This window comes from Orcinus orca, chromosome 9 (assembly GCF_937001465.1).
Source record: "Orcinus orca chromosome 9, mOrcOrc1.1, whole genome shotgun sequence".
NCBI lineage: Eukaryota > Metazoa > Chordata > Mammalia > Artiodactyla > Delphinidae > Orcinus > Orcinus orca.
In genome coordinates, this window is record NC_064567.1 from 48,424,505 (window position 1) to 48,444,360 (window position 19,856).

General features: G+C 41.1%; 1 long non-coding RNA gene across 1 annotated transcript in view; it reads right to left on the reverse strand.

The window, feature by feature from the left end:
* Positions 1–19,856, reverse strand: part of LOC117199856 (uncharacterized) — a 147,705-nt gene that overhangs the window by 17,592 nt on the left and 110,257 nt on the right. Inside the window, exon 4 of the long non-coding RNA XR_004481205.2 lies at positions 3,624–3,738. This is a non-coding gene — a long non-coding RNA (uncharacterized LOC117199856). The remainder of the gene's footprint in view (positions 1–3,623; positions 3,739–19,856) is intronic.

The window sequence follows — 19,856 nt, forward strand, 5'->3', positions numbered from 1 at the left end:
TGAAGTTTGCTCTCCCACCTCAGAGGCACAGCACTAACTCCTGGCTGCAGCACCAAGAGCCTTTCATCCACACCGCTCCTAAATTTGGGATGATTCGTTGTCTATTCATGTATTCCACAGATGCAGGGTACATCAAGTTGATTGTGGAGCTTTAATCTGCAGCTTCTGAGGCTGCTGGGAGAGATTTCCCTTTCTCTTCTTTGTTCTCACAGCTCCCAGGGGCTCAGCTTTGGATTTGGCCCCGCCTGTGCCTGTGCGTGTAGGTTGCCGGAGGGCGTCTGTTCTTTGCTCAGACAGGACGGGGTTAAAGGAGCCGCTGATTCGGAGGCCGGGGTGGGGGTGGGGGGTAGGGAGGGTCACGGAGTGCGGGGTGGGCCTGCGGCGGCAGAGGCTGGCGTGACGTTGCACCAGCCTGAGGCGCGCCGTGCGTTCTCCCGGGGGAGTTGTCCCTGGATCCCGGGACCCTGGCAGTGGCGGGCTGCACAGGCTCCCCGGAAGGGGGTGTGGATAGTGACCTGTGTTCGCACACAGGCTTCTTGGTGGCGGCAGCGGCGGCCTTAGCATCTCATGTCTGTCTCTCGGCTCCGCACTTTTAGCCGCGGCTGGCGCCCGTCTCTGGAGCTCTCTTAAGCAGCGTTCTTAATCCCCTCTCCTCGTGCACCAGGAAACAAAGAGGGAAGAAAAAGTCTCTTGCCTCTTCGGCAGGTCCAGACTTTTCCCCGGACTCCCTCCCGGCTAGCCGCGGTGCACTAACGCCCTGCAGGCTGTGTTCACGCCGCCAACCTCAGTCCTCTCCCGGCGCTCCGACAGAAGCCGGAGCCTCAGCTCCCAGCCCCGCCCACCCCGGCGGGCGAGCAGACAAGCCTCTCGGCTGGTGAGTGCCGGTCGGCCCCGATCCTTTGCGCTGGAATCTCTCCGCTTTGCCCTCCGCACCCCTGTTGCTGTGCTCTCCTCCGCGGCTCCAAAGCTCCCCCACTCCGCCACCCGCAGTCTCCGCCACCCGCAGTCTCCGCCTCCGAAGCTCCCCCACTCCGCCACCCGCAGTCTCCACCCGCGAAGGGGCTTCCTAGTGTGTGGACACTTTCCCTCCTTCACAGCTCCCTCCCGCTGGTGCAAGACCCGTCCCTATCCTTTTGTCTCTGTTTATTTTTTTCTTTTGCCCTAACCAGGTACGTGGGGGTTTCCTTACCTTTTGGGAGGTCTGAGGTCTTCTGCCAGCGTTCAGTAGGTGCTCCGTAGGAGTTGTTCCACGCGTAGATGTATTTCTGGTGTATCTGTGGGGAGGAAGGTGATCTCCGAGTCTTACTCTTCCGCCATCTTCCCGGAAGTCTCCCAAGGTGTTGATTAATGGTTGCTGTTTTGTAAAACTCATTTAGAAACAACAAGTGATTTAGAATGAAAAGCTTCATGCGTGGCATAGAGTTTCCCAGCCACAGCAAGGTGACCTGACTCAGGCAGGGAAATCAGTCTGCTGAACATGGAGAGAAGACGATTTAGACACGAACACCTGCATGCGTGCACGCCGACACCCCCTTAAGACTCTAGCATCTGTATTTTGAAAAGGAGAAGAAGAGAGCCAGCCCAGGCTCACTTTGCAGACTTCAGAGGTGAGCACCAAGCTTCTCAAGTAGCCCTTACCCATGACTCTGCACTCTCCACAGGTCACTAACAGTGTTAACTGTTTGCAGCCTGGGAACCCATTACAAACACATGTTCGGGCCTTCCCTGCCTAAGCTGCAGAGATGTGTTTTGCTGAGCATTTATCTTCCCTTTGCAAAGCTCAGCACCTCTACGTGGTGTGCACCAGCTGGGCTGGGCTGCCTGGGGAAGCCTGGAGATCTGCCTTTTTCTAGGGCACCTTGGATAGCACCCACGCTGTTTCCTGTCCCTGCCTCCATCCTCGGTGTGTGTGTGTGTGTGTGTGTGTGGAGAACCAGCGGGCACCGTGGGCACCGCTTTTGCTCCTGCACTGGCCCCTCCTCCTCCAGCCCCACCAGCGCTGCCTGGTGAACTGTTACCCTCTCTCACTCAGACAGTTGCAATACTTCTCACTGCAGCCCTGCTCCCTCCACCTGTTCTCCACTCGACCACCTGGACAATCTCTGAAGCAGAGAAATGAGGGAGTCGCCTGCTCAAATGACTCTGAATGACTCTGATTACCTCTGGCAGAGTCCAAACTCCCCCGCCCTGTTTTCCAGGCCCGTCACCTACTCATGGCCCTCCACAGTCTGGCCTCAGGCTTCCTCTGTGGACCCATGTGGGAGCACTTGCCATCAGAGACACAGACATCGCAGGCTCACCCCTCACAGCCCTGCTTATTCTGTAATATTTTCACCTTCTTTGCCAGGGTGTGGTGGGAAGTATGAACTTTGGAATCAGCCCAGCCTGGGTTTTATTCCAGTAATAGCATTACTGAGTATGTGATCTAGGATAAGGTATTTAATCTCCCTTACAAATGAGGAACTGTAGCGGGAGGGGGCTTATCCTGTTGCCTTAGCTTCCCAGTGAATCTCCGGGGTGGCCATGAGGTGATAAGGAACCCCATGTGAAAGAGTAGAACAAGACATATTCCTTGGGATTTACAAAGAGGGGCCTACGAGATGCAGCAATCACGGCCCCAAAAGACTGTGTGAGAGAAGGCTAGAGAGGAAGTGAACTTCATGAGGTTTACATATTCAATTTGCCCAGTAACCTCATCTCACTGGAGGTGAGAGGGCAGAATCTCTCTCAAGATAGAGGGTGAAGCTTTCCGCCAAAAAACCCTCCTCAGAAAAATTCCCCTTTCCCCTCTTTCGGTGCCTTCAGCCTCAACATCCCTTTACAGAAACAAAGATGTTAGTTAAAAAATCATGACACCACAACACATGAGCTGTCCAAGGGAAAAATGTAGCAAGAGGCAACCAATTACTACCAGAGCAACTGGGTGGTGGCCAATGTGGTAGCAGCAGCCAAAGTGTCTTGTTTCTCAAAAGCTCTGCTGAGAATTTATTGCCCATCTTCTTCTAGTCAAGGAAGGTTCGTTGTAAGGTTACCAGCTTGCTCAAATAAAGAGAGAAGGCTATTGAACAATTACAGGGGCAGCTCATGCAGTCAGGCACAGCTGGTCTTCATGGGGACTGCAGATGGGCACTGGGAAGCCAGGAGGGATCCAGGCAGATTTAAACCTGACCTGAGTCTGAAGTTTTGTATTAGTCTGGTCTGGACTTTGTCATACCTGAAATTGGGACTGGTTTCATAACTGCAAGTGAGAAGGAAAGGTAAGAATCTGGTATTGTCGAATTTCTGACAGACTGTGTTTGAAGGAGATAAAGGTGTTTCTAGACTGAAGCCTAGTTCATTGGGCTCCTTCAGTAAATAAGTATATCCAGTATGTAAAAACATCTAGAATAGTGTTTGGCATATAGTAAGTGCTCAATAATTACTAGCTATACTAACAATGGTTATTATTATTATAGTATGATCACCCAGTGCCTGGCACAGAGTATTATGATGAGTTATTCAAGTGCATATCTCTCCCTCCACTAGACCAACACTCCCTTTGTTCCATAAGTAGTAGGTCTGGTAAGAGCAACCTGCATGAACATGATTCTCTGTACCCAACAAGGATGAGCCACGATACTCACAGAAAATAGTGGGACCTGGAGAGCTTGATGCACAACAGCAGAGCATGTGTTCATTGGCTCTGACCGACTACTGCACCGACATGCTGGAGTTCTGGATTCTCTTCAGATACGACTTCTGACAAGAAACAGGGGCAAAAAGATGTAAGCGAGAGAGATAGAAGGGAAGAGAAAGGACATCTCTAGGTGGCCTACTGCATGCCAGGGACTGCGCTGGGCCCTTTACATTTGGTATCTCATTTAACAAGATTAAATAATGAACAAGTGCAAATGGTGGCTTTTATCACCCTCACAGAACATGGATACATTTTAAAAATGTGAAATGCTGGTCCAGAGAGCTCTGAGCCTTTTTTCTTCCATTATAATTCTTGTGTAAACATGAAACTACACAAGTTTAAAGATGGAGCCTCCCGGGCTTCCCTGGTGGCGCAGTGGTTGAGAGTCCGCCTGCCGATGCGGGGGACACGAGTTCGTGCACCGGTCCGGGAGGATCCCACATGCCGCGGAGCGGCTTGGCCCGTGAGCCATGGCCGCTGAGCCTGCGCGTCCGGAGCCTGTGCTCCACAACGGGAGAGGCCACAACAGTGAGAGGCCCATGTACCGCAAAAAAAAAAAAGATGGAGCCTCCCTGGACACAAGCATAAGAGTTCCTAATATAATCAAAATCCTCTTATTTATTTTCTTGCCTAAGTGGCTTCTCCCAGGAGGACAGCAGTTGCATTTCTTTCGTTCTGTGTGGCAGTAGTTGCAAATTAATGTTCTCTGCCATCAAAACAGCTCTACACACTTCTGCCAAAGGTAGTTATCTCATCTGATAACAGGTACAGCCTTGAGACGGTGGAGTTTTAAACCCCAGATCTTAGAAAGTCTGGGCAATTAGCCACTCACTTGCAGAAAAGAGCAAGGAAGGCCAAGACAGCAGTAAAACAAAAACTTGTATGACAGCTGTTGTTCCAAATAATATCTGCAATTATGCTTCTAGATTGTTCTCTCCATCTATAGGCTAGAGTAAGTGAATTGAGGTGGTAAATAGGAGGAAAAAGAAGGCAAAGAATGGAGAGGTGATGAATAATTAGCAGGTTCTCAGCTTAGCATTCCAGGTGGTGGGTATTAGCTGGAGAATGCCTTCACTTTCAAACAGGGATCGGAAGGCATACGCCTAAGAAAAAGCTACAGAAATGTCACTTGAGAGAGAATTTTAGAATCAAGATATATATGAAGCACATTAAATGAAGGATATACTACAAGATTAGAATTACATCTATACACAAACCCGTAGAATTAAGTTATACCAGTATAAAAATTTGTTGAATTAAATACATAGGTTTTTGATGTTTATCAGCCAGAGTGTATTTTTCAGTTTAGAAGTTGCTTGTGGGAAAAACTACTGGCTCTAGAATAAGCATTTCTTGGCATGGATCTTAGCATGGTTGTATCTGGAAAGAATTTACTTCCAGAGACCTGGCTGGAGATGGGAGGTGAATTCAGTCATAAATACATCTACATGGTTTGGTTCAGTAAAAACTCCATGTACCCTGTTAAAAGAATATTACTTTATCTTTCACTACTTATGTTGAACAATTCTAAAACCTAACTGTCTTGCTCATCTGGTTTCAGGTTTATATGGAAAAGTGGGCATAAGAAGTCCACTTAGTTCAAAGCTTGTGGCATGTGGGGTTAGAGGCCTCCAGTTAGTGTCCCAGATTTGCCCCGACTGGCTCTGTGAGCAACATTGCCTCAGCAGACTCGTTGGCTGCCTACCGGCTATTCACTCTCTTCTTGCCCCTCACTTCAGAAACACCATTTTGCCCACAGCAGCAATATGTCCAACTCAGAATACTCACCGCCCAGGACTCCTTGCAGCTAAGGCTGAGGCTTCATTTTCTAACCTATTGAATATATTCTCTTATTACAACTGAGTGATCTCCTCTATTGCATGCATGGTTCTAGATTTTATTCTCAGAATATTACATTAAAAAGGAAATAGTGTGGGACTTCCCTGGTGGCGCAGTGGTTAAGAATCTGCCTGCCAGTGCAGGGGACACGGGTTCAATCTCTGGTCTGGGAAGATCCCACGTGCCACAGAGCAACAAAGCCCGTGCTCCACAACTACTGAAGCCCGCTCGCTTAGAGCCCGCGAGCCACAACAAGAGAAGCCACCGCAATGAGAAGCCCTCACACCGCAACGAAGAGTAGCCCCTGCTCGCCGCAACTAGAGAAAGCCCGTGTGCAGTAATGCACACGCATTGGGTTGCACACACAAGACCCAATGCAGACAAAAATAAATAAATAAAATAAATAAATTTATTTAAAAAAAAAAAAAGGAAATAGTAGTTTAACCATGACTCCAGTAAAAGGAACCAGGCTAAACGACCTCTTGCCCATCTTCTTGTCTACTTATCTGAAAAGGGGTCATTCTAGAACTAAGCTCCATTTGATGTGTGGCATCAGGGAGCCCTGACACTTAAGGGTAAGATTTCTATCAGAAGAATGAATCAGGGTTTAAACTGGGAAATATTCAATTCAGAAACAATTTTTAAAGTTTTACAAGGTTTCAAGTAGTGTTCACTGTTGACTATCTTTTAAAAAACTGAAGATCCCAGGATCGAAGAATCATAGGTACTTTTTAGTTTTCTTTATACTTCTCTATGTTTTCCAAATATTCTACAATAAAGATTTACCACTCTATAACCAGAAAAGAAAGATATTTTAGAGTACAATGAAAGGGTTTAGCGAAAAAAAGAAAGGCCTGATAAATATAATTTCCTTAGAGAATAGCATTACATAAAATAATATTAATAAAAATAAATGTCAGCATTGACATTTTCATCAAATATGCTTTTGAATGTCAGCTGAAGTTTGCTTCTATCATGTGTGCATTCCAAGTAACTGAAATATTTAACGTCTGAGGATTTAATAAGATACTCTGTAAAATTCCCACTGATCTAGTAATTTTTCTCCTTATGGACAGACAAGAGAAGCCCATTATCTTCAATGCAGGATTCTGCTTACATAAATAGCCTAAATCATGGGGCTGGAAACAAGAACTGAGCAAGTCCAAATAACTCCCGGCTAACACTAGTATGACATTTGGTTAGGGAAGATGTCCCAAGAGGAATGTAAACTATTTGTAAACATCCTGTTACTAAAACTCGGACATAAAAAGAATGACAAATGGACTGGATTCAGCAAGTTGATTCTAAGCACGCATGCGTTTGGCTCCCGTGAATACATTTTTGGCACATACTACTTTTCATGTTCTCTTATGTGGATATCGTCCCTACCGTCTGAGGAAAGATCAATCAACATTTACTACTTGCCCAAGAACAGGTTGAGAGCAATCAGCACCCTCACTGCTGGCCCTGAGGTCGAGCAGAGTGAGTCACAGAATTCTCATTCCTTGCTGAGTCTCCCATCCAATTTCCCTCCAAGGCTCACCCCTGGGGACTGATTACAACCATCTGCTTAAGAGCTATAACTCTGACCAAAAACATTAAAAGCTACAAATTGTTAAACAGAAGGAATACAAGAACAACAGGGCAAAATGACTAGATCTCAAACCATGCTTGGAATTCATTATCCCCAAACAGCTTCCAGTGCATCCAGCTGAGATCTCAGAAGGTACCAGTCAAGTGGCGAGGGAGTGACAGGCTGAGGCTTCCCCTGGAGTTGGACCAGTCCACGTATGGGTCCAGGAGCTCGGACACAGTGTTCGAATGTCACTGCTACATTTTCTCTGCTTACAGTCCAGCTCCATTTGGGAGAATTTGTGGAAGGGCTTTTTTTTGGTCTGGGTAGTTTCTTTATTGGCAGATTTACTCTTTCAAGATATTTTTAAGGCAAAGGAAGTGTAATAGGAAACCTGCAGCATATTAAGAGTTAGATATTCCCTTGGAAAAAGTGAAATGATTAAGAGAACACTTTGAAGCAGGCAATGTGTGATCAATATGTGGAGAGAGAGGATCAAGACAAGGAAATCTTTACTAGAAAGAGACAAGAGAAGAGGATTTCAGTGTTAACGCCGTTTAAAAGCCAGGCGTTCCTCTGATAATGAACTGTAGCTACAAACCACAAGGGATAACTGCCTATTGCTTTATTAAAAAGTAAAAAGATGAGAATGTCTAGACAAGAAAAATATCAGAGATAATGTCTTAAATGTTCTTGTACTGGAAAACAGAAAACCTTATACAGTTCCTTCTCACTTTCCTGCTTTTCTACAACCAAAACCCAAGAGGTGAGGAATTGTGGAGGGAATTTTTCTGGGACCCAAGGCCATTCCCACATAAAAGACCGGCAGGTGCTTCAACATGCCTGAAGCCTTCCTTCTCATCAAAGGAGAGAAGACAGTAGGTGCTTTGAGGGTAGGGTCAGTATCCGAATTTTTTTTACATCCCCTTCTCCCCAAACACTGTATTAACCACTGAGAAGCCTCTCAATAAACGCTAGATGCATTGAGTGAATTGAATTGTAATAACTTGGGTTTTTGTTGACCTTGTTCTTTAAGTCATATTTTCTGTCAGTTGTTTAGATTTGGATCTCAGTATGAATCGTACACAAGGCTTAGGAAAGATGAAAGAAGGATGGAGAACAAGGACTGATGAGTTCGGGATAACGTGAGTGAAATATGGTCTCGACTGCACCCATCTGTTAAATGAGGAAGATGGACGAGGATAACCTCTAAGTTCTTTCCAGCTTTAACACATTATGAGCTTTGCTACATCTCCCCTCTCACTGATATTTTTGCTTTTAGCACCTCACAATTCGACCCCTCTCTGAAATACTGCATTTTCTATTCATCCATCACTATTAATCTAAAATATTGGAATGTCCAACAAAGACGGGCTTTAAAATAAAGTATTTACTAAATAAAATAGGAGACATCCCTATAACAGAATACTATTGACAGTACGGCTGGTAACATATTGACATTGTCGCTAGACGGCCATTTATTAAAGTGGAAAGTTGTTCATAAGTTAAAAAAAGTTAAAAACCATGATATCATAGTAAAGGAAACCCTGGAATATCTGCAAAGAGATTCACCAACGTATGATTATCTCCCAACGGTGGGATTATGAGTGACTTTTATTTTTCTTTTTGGATTAATGCATTTTCTAATATTTTTACAATGAACATAGATTACTTATGCTGTAAAGCAGGAAAGAAATAAAAGACTGCATCTCAAATCATCCTAAAAAGATTGCTTGGGCTATTCTTAAACTTTCTATGGAAAGTGATTCCTTGCCCTCCATTTATCCATTCAAGGCTTCTTACTGACTTCACAGCGAGGCTGCAGATTTCCACTTGACCCAGAATTGGTCCTCCGGTTTGCATCAGCTCCACCTTCGCTAAGTCTCTCCCCAAACACTGCCTCTTCCCATTTCTTCTGGACTGGATCCAGTCAGCTTCTTCTAGGTTCCATCTTGTGTCAAAGAGAATGAAAACAGGCTAAAAGCTCTATTCCCAGACTTCTCGGAGGCTGTGGTTCAATTTAGGTTCTGCAGTGAGATGCTCTCACATGAAGATCAGAAGGCAGGAGGAGACAGATGCTATCTTCCTGCAGTGTTGCTGCTTAACACAGACACTGACACTGGCTGCAGCAGCCCAGCTCTACCAGCTCACGTGTGGTGGGTGGCCCTGGAGTGGCCAGATTGGTGGCAGTACAGTCTTGGCAGTTTCCTGATCTCTGCATCACAACTACTGTAGTGTGACCTTGAAGCCAAAAGAACCCCTGACTTATTCCTCCAGTCCTTCCAATGATACTGTAGGCACCTAATTCCCTGTGTTGCATCTCTTTCTGCTTGACATGCCTGGAGTGGTTTATTTTTCCTGCATTGAAACCTGAGAGACACATCATCCAGGCAGAGTCTATTGGCCATGTAAAGCCTGGTTCACATCCCATCTTCTCCATGAAGACGTCACTGAAGAGTGTGTAGATCTACCTAATACTAGACTAGAGCTGAGGAAACAGACTGCTGAAGGTTCCCTTGCAGGGCTTCAATTTGTTTTCTGTTTGGGGTTTCATTATAAGATTTCCTTGAACAAAGTGTTCCTTATCAAAAAGAGCTCTGGAACCCACTGGACAACCTTAAGACCAGAATCTTCTTGCAAAGAATATGCTATTTCTTGTAAAATATCTGTGATGTTGCAACCAAAAGGAATAGAGCCAAGAATGGGGTTCATTCTAGGCTTTCCTTGAGATATGGGACTTGCACGTTTCAATGCGGCTCCTTTCAGACATAAAACCCCACCCTTCCCAGCCCTGCCCCATCTTCAGTGAGACAGGAAACAGCTGCTCATCATCCTGTCTTTAGCATCCTCTCGAGTCTGTGCAATCTCTCCTCCCCACCATTTTCAAATTTTTGTGCCTATCTAAAGTGAAATTTGAAGATTTCTGCAAAAGGATTGATGATTTATATCATTTTGTGCATTGGGGCCACGAGAAAATCGGCGTCTAGCAAGATCCTTACTGTGCTCTGTCCCATCACGGTAAGGATCAAAAATAAGAGCTTGAAATAGAAATGCCTCTTTTTCACCCATAAAGTTGAGTAGTTCATCTGAGATACATGCAAAACTAATAATTGTAGATTTAGTACATTACTCTGTAAATCTGAACTTGAAGACCCACAAAATAATTTTGTTCGGACTACAGATCCTATAGAAGTGGGGATCACCACTCAGTCCCCAAAGATGTTATAAAGAAAGAACAGTATGATAATAATGATTCATATTAACACACCTTTTATCAAAAGCATTCTAATAACTTTTTAGACTCCATGTAGGGATGCCATTGGGTATTTCTGCTCATCATCATCTTTGGGGTGAAGTACAGCAACTGTTTAATGATGCAAGGCCTGGTGATCATAGTGTTGGGAAGCACTGGAGAATCTAGTCACCAAAAGAAATGCTGAGAAGCATAAAAGTAACTCTGGGCAGTATTACATATTTTCTAGGGCCTGCAAGTACCATGGCCTCTTTAAATACATCAAGTCGATCTCATGTATGAGAGAGGCTTCCTCTGCCCCTGTCCCTCCTAACTTGCTGGGGCTTCTGTCTGGTTTCAACTCAGAGGAAGACGGTTTCCTTCCAAAGAGGCATCTCATGTGAGTTTGCATTTTCTTTATTTTTAATTATTTAATTGAAGTATAGTTGATCTACAATATTGTGTTAGTTTCAGGTGTACAGCACAGCAATTCATTTATATATATATATGTTCTTTTTTTTTTTTTTGGCCGCTCCACGTGGCTTATGAAATCTTAGTTCCCTGACCAGGAATTGAACTCTGGGCCAAGGCAGTGAAAGCGCCAAGTCCTAACCACTGGACCACCAAGGAACTCCCCTACATATGTGTATATATATGTGTGTGTGTGTGTGTGTATTCTTTTTCAGATTCTTTTCCCTTATAGGTTATTACAAAATATTGAGTATAGTTTCCTGTGCTATACAGTAGGTTCTTTGCATTTGCATTTAGACTTGGGATTTAGGAGGCAGACACACACCAAATAACTAAGTCAATGCGTGCCAAGAGAATTAGAAGAATGTAGCATTATTATTATTATTATTTTAATTACGTATAATTGCCTTATTAACCCTCATTTGCATAATAATTGGTAAAGCACTTAGCTAATACATGGCTATATTTGCAATTTTATTCACCCAGAATATTTCTATTCAGCATTTGTATAGCACCTATTGGTTTATGATGCTAATATAGTAGATTCATGTTTCTGTGAAGGCTTAAGTGAAAGAAGTTGAAAGCCAAGTCCATTATATTACCTTCTTATATAGAACCCTTCATCATGAAGGATTCCAAATTGCTTTACAAAGTACAGTGAAACCCTTTTACAATGAATTCCTAAGGGGGCAGCTACAGTGGTGTTAGCTGCGGCATTTCATTGCAGGAGCACTGTATTCAGCATTATGAGATTGATGGGGAAGGGGCAGATTTTACAATCTTATAGCCCTTGGGAACTCAGACCGTGTTATTTGCCAAGGTGTCTACAGTCCGGAGCAAAGGAAAAATTAAACTCTGCTATTGACCTATTATTAGATGAAATTTTAGTCTTATAATATAAAGAAAGTATGCACAAAAGGAAAATATTTAGTGCAAAGGAAAAAAAAACACCTTAATACAATAAGTGAGAACGTGCTAGTAAATACCAAGTATTTGGTAACTACCACATTTTCTCAAGAACACAATTTTCCTTCTTTTTAATTGTTTGTTCAAGCATAACGTTCAGAGAAGTGCACAAACCACAAAGTGACAACTCAATGGATTTTTCACAAAGTGAGCTCCCCCATGTAACCAGTGATCTGTTGAAGAAACAGAACGTTACTAGGACCCCAGAGAGCTCCATATGCAACATCTCAGTTATTACCCAATATTCTAAAGGGAACTACTTTCCTGACTTATAACACAGTAGGGTAGTTTTGCCAGTTTTTGAACTTTATGCAGATAGAATTACACAGTATATACTCTTATAATGCCTTCTTTTGCTCATTTTTATGTCTGTGAATTTATCACATTAACTGTATATAGCAATAGTTCATTCACTTTGATTGCTGTCTAGTAGTCCATTGTGTAAATGTACTGTAAGGGAGGAAAAATATTTTTACTGTAAAGGAGGAAAAATATCTTTTTCCTCTACCCTTGTAAGTTCTTTTCTTTTTTTAAAAAACATCTTTATTGGAGTATAATTGCTTTACAATGGTGTGTTACTTTCTGCTTTATAACGAAGTGAATCAGCTATACATATACATGTATCCCCATATCTCCTCCCTTGTAAGTTCTTAACTGGGACCCTATAACAAAGACAGGTTAACAAGAGAAAAGCATACAGATTTATTTAATGTAAGTTTTATGTGACACAGGAGCCTTCATAAGGAAATGGAGACTTGAGGAAATGGTTAAATCTGGGTGTTTTTTATGCTAGGTTTGATGAAGGGTGGAAAGTTGTGAAAGATATGATAGGACAAAGGGTATGAGGTAAGTGCAGTAAACTGGGGGAAACTTAGCAAGGCCCATTCATTCCCTCTCTGTGTCCCTTCATCTTTAGAGACAAGGATGCTCTTTTCCTCTGAATATTGGGAGGCCATCTCTCACTTGACGACATGTGAGAGGTGAGAGGGTTTTTATGACCTACTTCAGGAGGAGATCAGAAAGTCCTTCCTGCACATGCAATTTCTCAAATTCCTTCAGTTTGACATATTCAATATGCCAAGGTACCATATTTTGAGGTAGTGTGTCCTGAACCCCATCAGTACTATAATTTATTTGACAAAGGATACATACACAGAATATATAAAGAACTCAAATCATTAAGAAAAAGGCAGGCATCCCAATAGAAATGAGGATAAAAATTTGAGCAGAAATTCGCTTCACTTTGACAGAAGTGAAAAGGTGATCAATCTCATTGATTATCAGGGGAATGCAAATTAAAACCAGAAGATACCACTATACTTCTAGCAGAAGGGCTAAATGGAAAAAGGGTAGCAATACTGAATGTTGGGAAGGTGTGATGATTCTGGTTGGCAGGTAAAATGGTACAACTACTTTGGAAAACTGTTTGACAGTTTCTTGAAAAGTTAGACATACACCTACCTCACTCCTAATCCTTCTCTAGATATTTACCTATTTACTGAAGATAAATGAAAATATATATTCATATAAATACATGTTAAAAATGTTCATACAACTTTATCCATAGTAGCTTCAATCTGGAAATAATCCAAATGATCATCAATAGTATATTGGATAAGTAAGTTTTTCTTCTTTTCAATAACTCAGGAACAGCTTTTTTAGCAAGCAGAAGGAAAGCAATAAAAAGGATCGGAGAAGAAAGTTATGAAATAGAGAACATAAACCAGTAGATAAAAGCAGTGAAGCCAGGAGTTGATCTTTCAAAAAGATCAACAAAAATTGACAAACTTTTAGCTAAACTAAACAAGAAAAGAGAGAAAACTCAAATTGCTAAAATCAGAAATGAAAGAGGGATATTATTACTGACCTTACAGAAATAAAAAGCATTATGAAGGAATACTATGAACAACTGTATGCCAACAATTTAGGTAACTTAGATGAAACAGAAAAATCACTGGAAAGAAATGAACTACCAAATTTACTCAAGAAGAAAACAGAAAACCTGACTAAACCTAAAATAAGTAAAGAGATTGAGTTGAGAATCAAAAACCTCTTACAAAGAAAAGCTCAGGCCCAGATTTCTTCACTGATGAATTCTATCGAACATTTAAAGAGTAATCAATACCAATTCTTCACCAACTTTTCCAAAAAATAGAAGGGAAGACTTTTCAACTCATTCTGTGAGGCACTTTAACTTTGATATCAAAATCAGACAAAAGATATCACAAGGAAAGAAAACTATAGAGCAATATCTCTCCTGAATATTGACCCCAAAGTTCTCAAAATACTAGCAATATATAAAAAGATGATACACTATGCTCAAGTGGGATTTATCCCAGGAATTCAAGGTTGGTTTAACATCTGAAAATCAATTAGTGTAGTACACCACACCAATAGAATATGGACAAAAACTACATAATCATCTCAATAGATACAGAAGAAGCATTTGAAAAAATTCAACACCACTTTTTGATAAAAACATTCAACAAACAAGGAATAGAAGGGAACTTCTTCAATCTGTTAAAAGACATTTACGGAAAAGCCAAAGCCAATATCATACTTAATGGTGTAAAGCTGAATGTTTTCCCCCTAAGATCAAGGAACAAAACAAGGACGTCCACCCTTACCTTTTATATTCAACATTGTACTGGAAGGTCCAGCCAGGGCAATTAAGCCAGAAAATGAAATAATAGTTGTATGGATTGAAGATGAAGAGATAAAATTGTCTCTATTTGCATGACCTTGTGTATAGAGAATCCTTAAAAATCCACTAAAAAACTATTAGAACTAATAAATGAGTTCAGCAAGGTTGCAAAATACAAGATCAACACACAAAACTCAATTGTATTGCTGTATGGTAGCAATGAACCAACCAAAATTATATTAAGAAAATAACTACATTTGCAATAGCACCAAGAAAGAATAAAATACTTAGGAATACATTTAACAAAAAGTTATTGTTTAGTAGATTTAACAAAATTATGCATGCAAAACTCTCTTTCTGAAACCTATAAAATGTTGCTGAAAGAAATTAAAGAAGACCTAAATAAATGGAAAAGCATCACATGTTAGTGGATCAGAAGATGTAATATTGTTAAGGTGTCAGTATTACACAAATTGATCTATATTAGTACAATCCTTTTCAAAATCCCATTCTTTGTGGAAGTTGACAAACTGATCCTAAAATTCATATGAGAATACAAGGGATCCAGAACAGCCAAAGCAATCTGGAAAATGAAGAACGAAGTTGGAGAACCCACATGTCCCAATTTCAAAATGTACTACAAAGCTGTTGTGTCCAAGACACTATGGTATTGGCATTAATGGTAGACATATAGAGCAGTGAGTAACACTGATAAACCAGAAACAAATCTTTGTGGAAACAAAATACCATAAATAAACATGTATGTCAATTGATTTTTGACAAGGGTGCCAAAACAACTCAATGGGGAAAAGAATAGTGTCTTCAACAAATGGTACTTAGACAATTAGATATCTGCATGCAAAAAAATGAAGTCAGACCTCTTACCTCACATCATGTGCAAAGTAACTCAAAGTGGATCAAACCTAAATGTAATAGCTAAAACTATAAAACTGTTAGAAGAAAATATGGGGGTAAATCTTTGTGACCCTTTATTAGGCAATGGGTTTTTATATATTGCACTAAAGTACAAGCAGCAAAAGAAAATAGGTAAATTGGGCATCGTCAAAATTTAAAACTTTTGTGCTTCAAAAGACATCAGTAAGTGAAAAGACAACTCACTGAATAGGAGAAGAAATTTGGCACGTCATATATCTGATAAGGGACTTGTATCTAAAATACATAAAGGGACTTCCCTGGTGCTTCAGTGGTTGAGAATCCGCCTTCCAATACAGGGGACACGGGTTTGATCCCTGGTCGGGGAACTAAGGTCCCACATGCCATGGGGCAACTAAGCCCGCGTGCCACAACTAAAGAGCCCGCATGCAGCAACTACAGAACGCATGCACTCAGGAGCCTGCTCATCACAACTAGAGAGAAGCCCACGTGACACAACAAAGAGCCCGAGTGCTGCAACTAAGACCCAACACAGCCAAAAAATAAATACCTTTTAAAAATAAAATAAAATACATAAAGATCTACTACAACTCCATTAAAAAAGACAACCCAATTGAAAAAAAGGCAAAGGATTCGAATAGACATTTCTCCTAAGATGTACAAATGGTCAACAAGCACATGAAAAAAATGCTCAACATCATTAACCATTTGTGAAATGCAAAACAAAACCACAATGAGATGTCACCTTACATCCAGTAGAACGACTAGAATAAAAAAGACAGATGATAATTCATGTTAGCAAGGAAATGGAGAAGTTAGAACCTTTATACACTGCTGGTGTGAATGTAAAATGATGCACCCATTTTGGAAAACAGTTTGGTGTGTCATCAAGTGGTTAAAGAGAGTTACCGTATGATCTAAGCAATTCTACTCCTAGACAGAAATGAAAACGTGTCCATTCACAGATTGTATATGAATGTTCATAGTAGCATTATTCATAATAGCCAAAAAGTAGAAGCAACTCAAATGTCCCTCAACTGATGAATGGATAAATAAAATGTGATATATCCATACAATGTAATATTGTTCAGCAATAAATGGAAAAGAGGTATTGATACATTCTATAGTATGTATGAACCTTAAAAACATGGAAGAAGCCCGTCACGTAGACCACGTGTTATATGATTCCATTTATATGAAAGGTCCAGTCTAGGCAAGTCTATATAGACAGAAAATAAGGGGTATAGGATGCAGGATGGGTTGAGAAAATGACAGGTAAGAGGTATGGAGTTCCTTTCTGAGGTAATAAAAATGTTCTAAAGTTTACTGTGGTATGGACGCACAACTTTGTGAATATACTAAAGCAACTGAATTGTACATTTTAAACAGGTGAGTTGTAGGGTATGTGAATTATATCTCAATAAACCTGTTTAAAAATAGCTTTGCTTCCGAATTACAAAATCAATACACATTCTTTGTGGAAAACTTATAAAAGATTGAAAATACAAAAGGATAAAATAAAAGCCAAACACAATTCCACAGATAACAAGAGTTAACAGTTGGGTGAATATCAAGGACACTCTTTTGCTTTTTTGAAGAAAGGAGTAAATTCCCTAAAAGCACAAGTTATCAAGAGCTTTATTGGCTTTACCAGTTCCCCAGACCATGCCTTGGCATATGACATTGTTTTCACAAAGCCCTCATACTGTAGAAATGTGTTTATTCTCCGAGATGGCTAAAAAGTTAAGCTGTTTTCACTTTAGCAAGTGAAAGTGAGATCTCCTGGAGGGTCTTGGTGGAATGGGACAGCCAAGGATAAGTTTGTATGGAAGGTAGAGGAGCCTGGGCATCTAGGAGGCATTAGGGAACAATGAGCCTTTGGGAGAGAAGGAAGCAAAAATAGAAGACAGAAGTAGAAGGCTGGGGCAGGTACACATCTTTGAAGATACGCCTTACCTATATCTCTGATTTTGCATGGGGCTAGTCCAGGATCTGACAAAAGAGGCACGCCATTAACCATGTCTAGTGGACCTTCCTAGCATTAATGTTATTACTAACTATAACCTCTCCTCTCTTGGATGGTATGGCAGATTGTATTTCCCAGAGATGGCCACATTGACACATTTATCCCATCCCATGTGATCTTTTTGCAATGTGCCTGACACTTCTCCACCCAGAGATGGAGGTCTGTAGACCTCCCCTAGGTCTGTATTCCCTCCCCTAGAATATTGGTATGACTGCCCACCAATGGAGCATGGTCGAAGTGATGATATATGACTTGCAAGGCTAGGTCATAAAAAGGATATAACTTCCACCTGGCTCATTCTCTCAGGACACTTGCCCTTGAACCCCACCTTCCATGTTTTCAAGAAACCAAAGCCACAGGAAAAAGCCATGTGCGGGTATTCTGACCCTCAGTCCCAGCTAGACCTTCAGCCAACAGTCAGCCTCAACCTCCAGTCATATGAGAGAAGAGCCTATAGACGTTTCCTGCTCTCAGACTTTCAGAATTCCAGCTGCCACCAACACTGAGGAACATAAAAAGACATCCCTGCTATGGTTGTCTTGATTCCCTCAAAAGGACCCATGAAGATAAAAAAAGTGAGGCAAGTATTGAGGGAGTTATTTTCTTTCTCCTTGCTGAATTTGGTGTCATTTATACTCTACTTCTCAATACCCAATAACCTTAATATAGTTTTGGAACTTTTAACCACCTGAAGGATCCCACCAACTTAAAAGACCTGAATCTAATAGATCTACCATCTCATATCAAGACATCTCAAGTTGTATCTTAGAAAATCTAAATTAGTATAGATCATGGTAATATAGGTTTTTGAATTTCACAGGATTTCCTAATGAATCTTTGCATTTGCTAGTTAACTACTCAAGACACATTTCTTCCTTCTGGAATATTTTGCCTGCTGTCATGTTAGGCTACCCATGTTAGGCAGCCTGTGTTAAGTGAGTAAGGGTCTTGGTTATGAAATGATAAGGTGCATTCTTTGATTTGAGATCCAGTTGAGAACCATGACTTTTATACTCAGTAGCTTGTAACTACTTTTTGGAAAAAAAGTAATGTTATTTGTTAAATCAGCATTCAGATCCTTCACAGACCATCTTTGATCATTTTTGCATCCGATATGTAAGAAGCATATCTTCCTTTGTGAGAAGAGAAACATTACTTTTAACTTTTTACCCTTTTTATTGTTTAAATTTTTAATTATTAGCATACAATGACTTTATAACAATAATAAAAGCAAAACAAAGCCTAAAAAGTTAATTTTTAAAAAGGACCCTGCTTCTGCAAGATGCTCATTCACCTTCACCTGGATCTAATTTCTTAATTTCCCTGTCTTTACATCTGTATGTAGGTATAAAAAAGAAAAGTTCACAATCCTTGGCATTTGCCATGGAAAAGGAAGAAAGTTCTCTTCCAAAATCCCCACCCACATTCCCCAGGCAATAACTACTCGGAGAAACCCTATTAGCTTGCAAAGACTACCATACTTTTATCTAAGGCCTTAAAATTTCTCATATAGTTCAAGGTAGAGACTTGAATTCACTCTTGGGAGTTTGAGCTTACTGAGGACAAAACACTTAAATAGACATTTAGTTATTTAAAGATAAAATCCAGGGACTTCCCTGGTGGTCCAGTGGCTAAGACTCAGGTGCCCAACACGGGGCCCAGGTTCGATCCCTGGTCAAGGAACTAGATCCCGCATGCTGCAATGAAGATCCCAGCATGTGGCAATGAAGATCCTGTGTGCTGCAACTAAGACCTGATGCAGCCAAATAAATAAATATTTTTAAAAAGATAAAATCCAAATCAAATTCTGAATTAGAAGTTTCATGATAAATAGTTTTGGACAGTAATATGAGGAATCTATATATTATGGGCTGATATTTTTTTCAATTTGTTAAAAAGAGAGAGGAAACTAGTCCTGAGAACTCCATTTGGGAGAAGTAAGAGGGCCTGCAATGTGGGCGTTGGGTGGGGGGAGGGGAAGGCATGAGGAAAGGGATCCAGTGGGCGGCCTCCCACAAGACCAGGGACAATGGACCCTTAGAGTGGTTCTATCTGAGATCCAGTTTTAAGCTTCTCTTCCATGATTTACAATCTTAGATTTCTTGAACACCAAGAAAAAGTCTGACTGAAAGATATTAATTTAGAGAGGATTGTTTGATGGCCATGTAGTACACCAGGTGCTCTAGATTATGTAGGTTTTCTCTTCTTCAAGCCAACTTCAAAAATATCTTCTTGTACCATATTGTTTTGGCAGACTCTAGGATTATTTCCACTGAGTTTGTTTTGGTATAATACCCTCTGCTTACATTGACAGACATGCAAAAAACAGCCATATGAGAGTCGTTATTCCTTTTACCCTCAGGATACTCTTAAGTGCAGTGTTTCTGACAGGATTCAATGTCCTCTACATAAGGATGAGTGTGTAAAGTTTCTTTCAGACAAAATCCCAGAAAGATCTTTTATTGCCCAGAGAAATTGATACTTTCCCTCATGGATAATGTGTATCACATATATATTATGTTTTCCCTCTTGCTT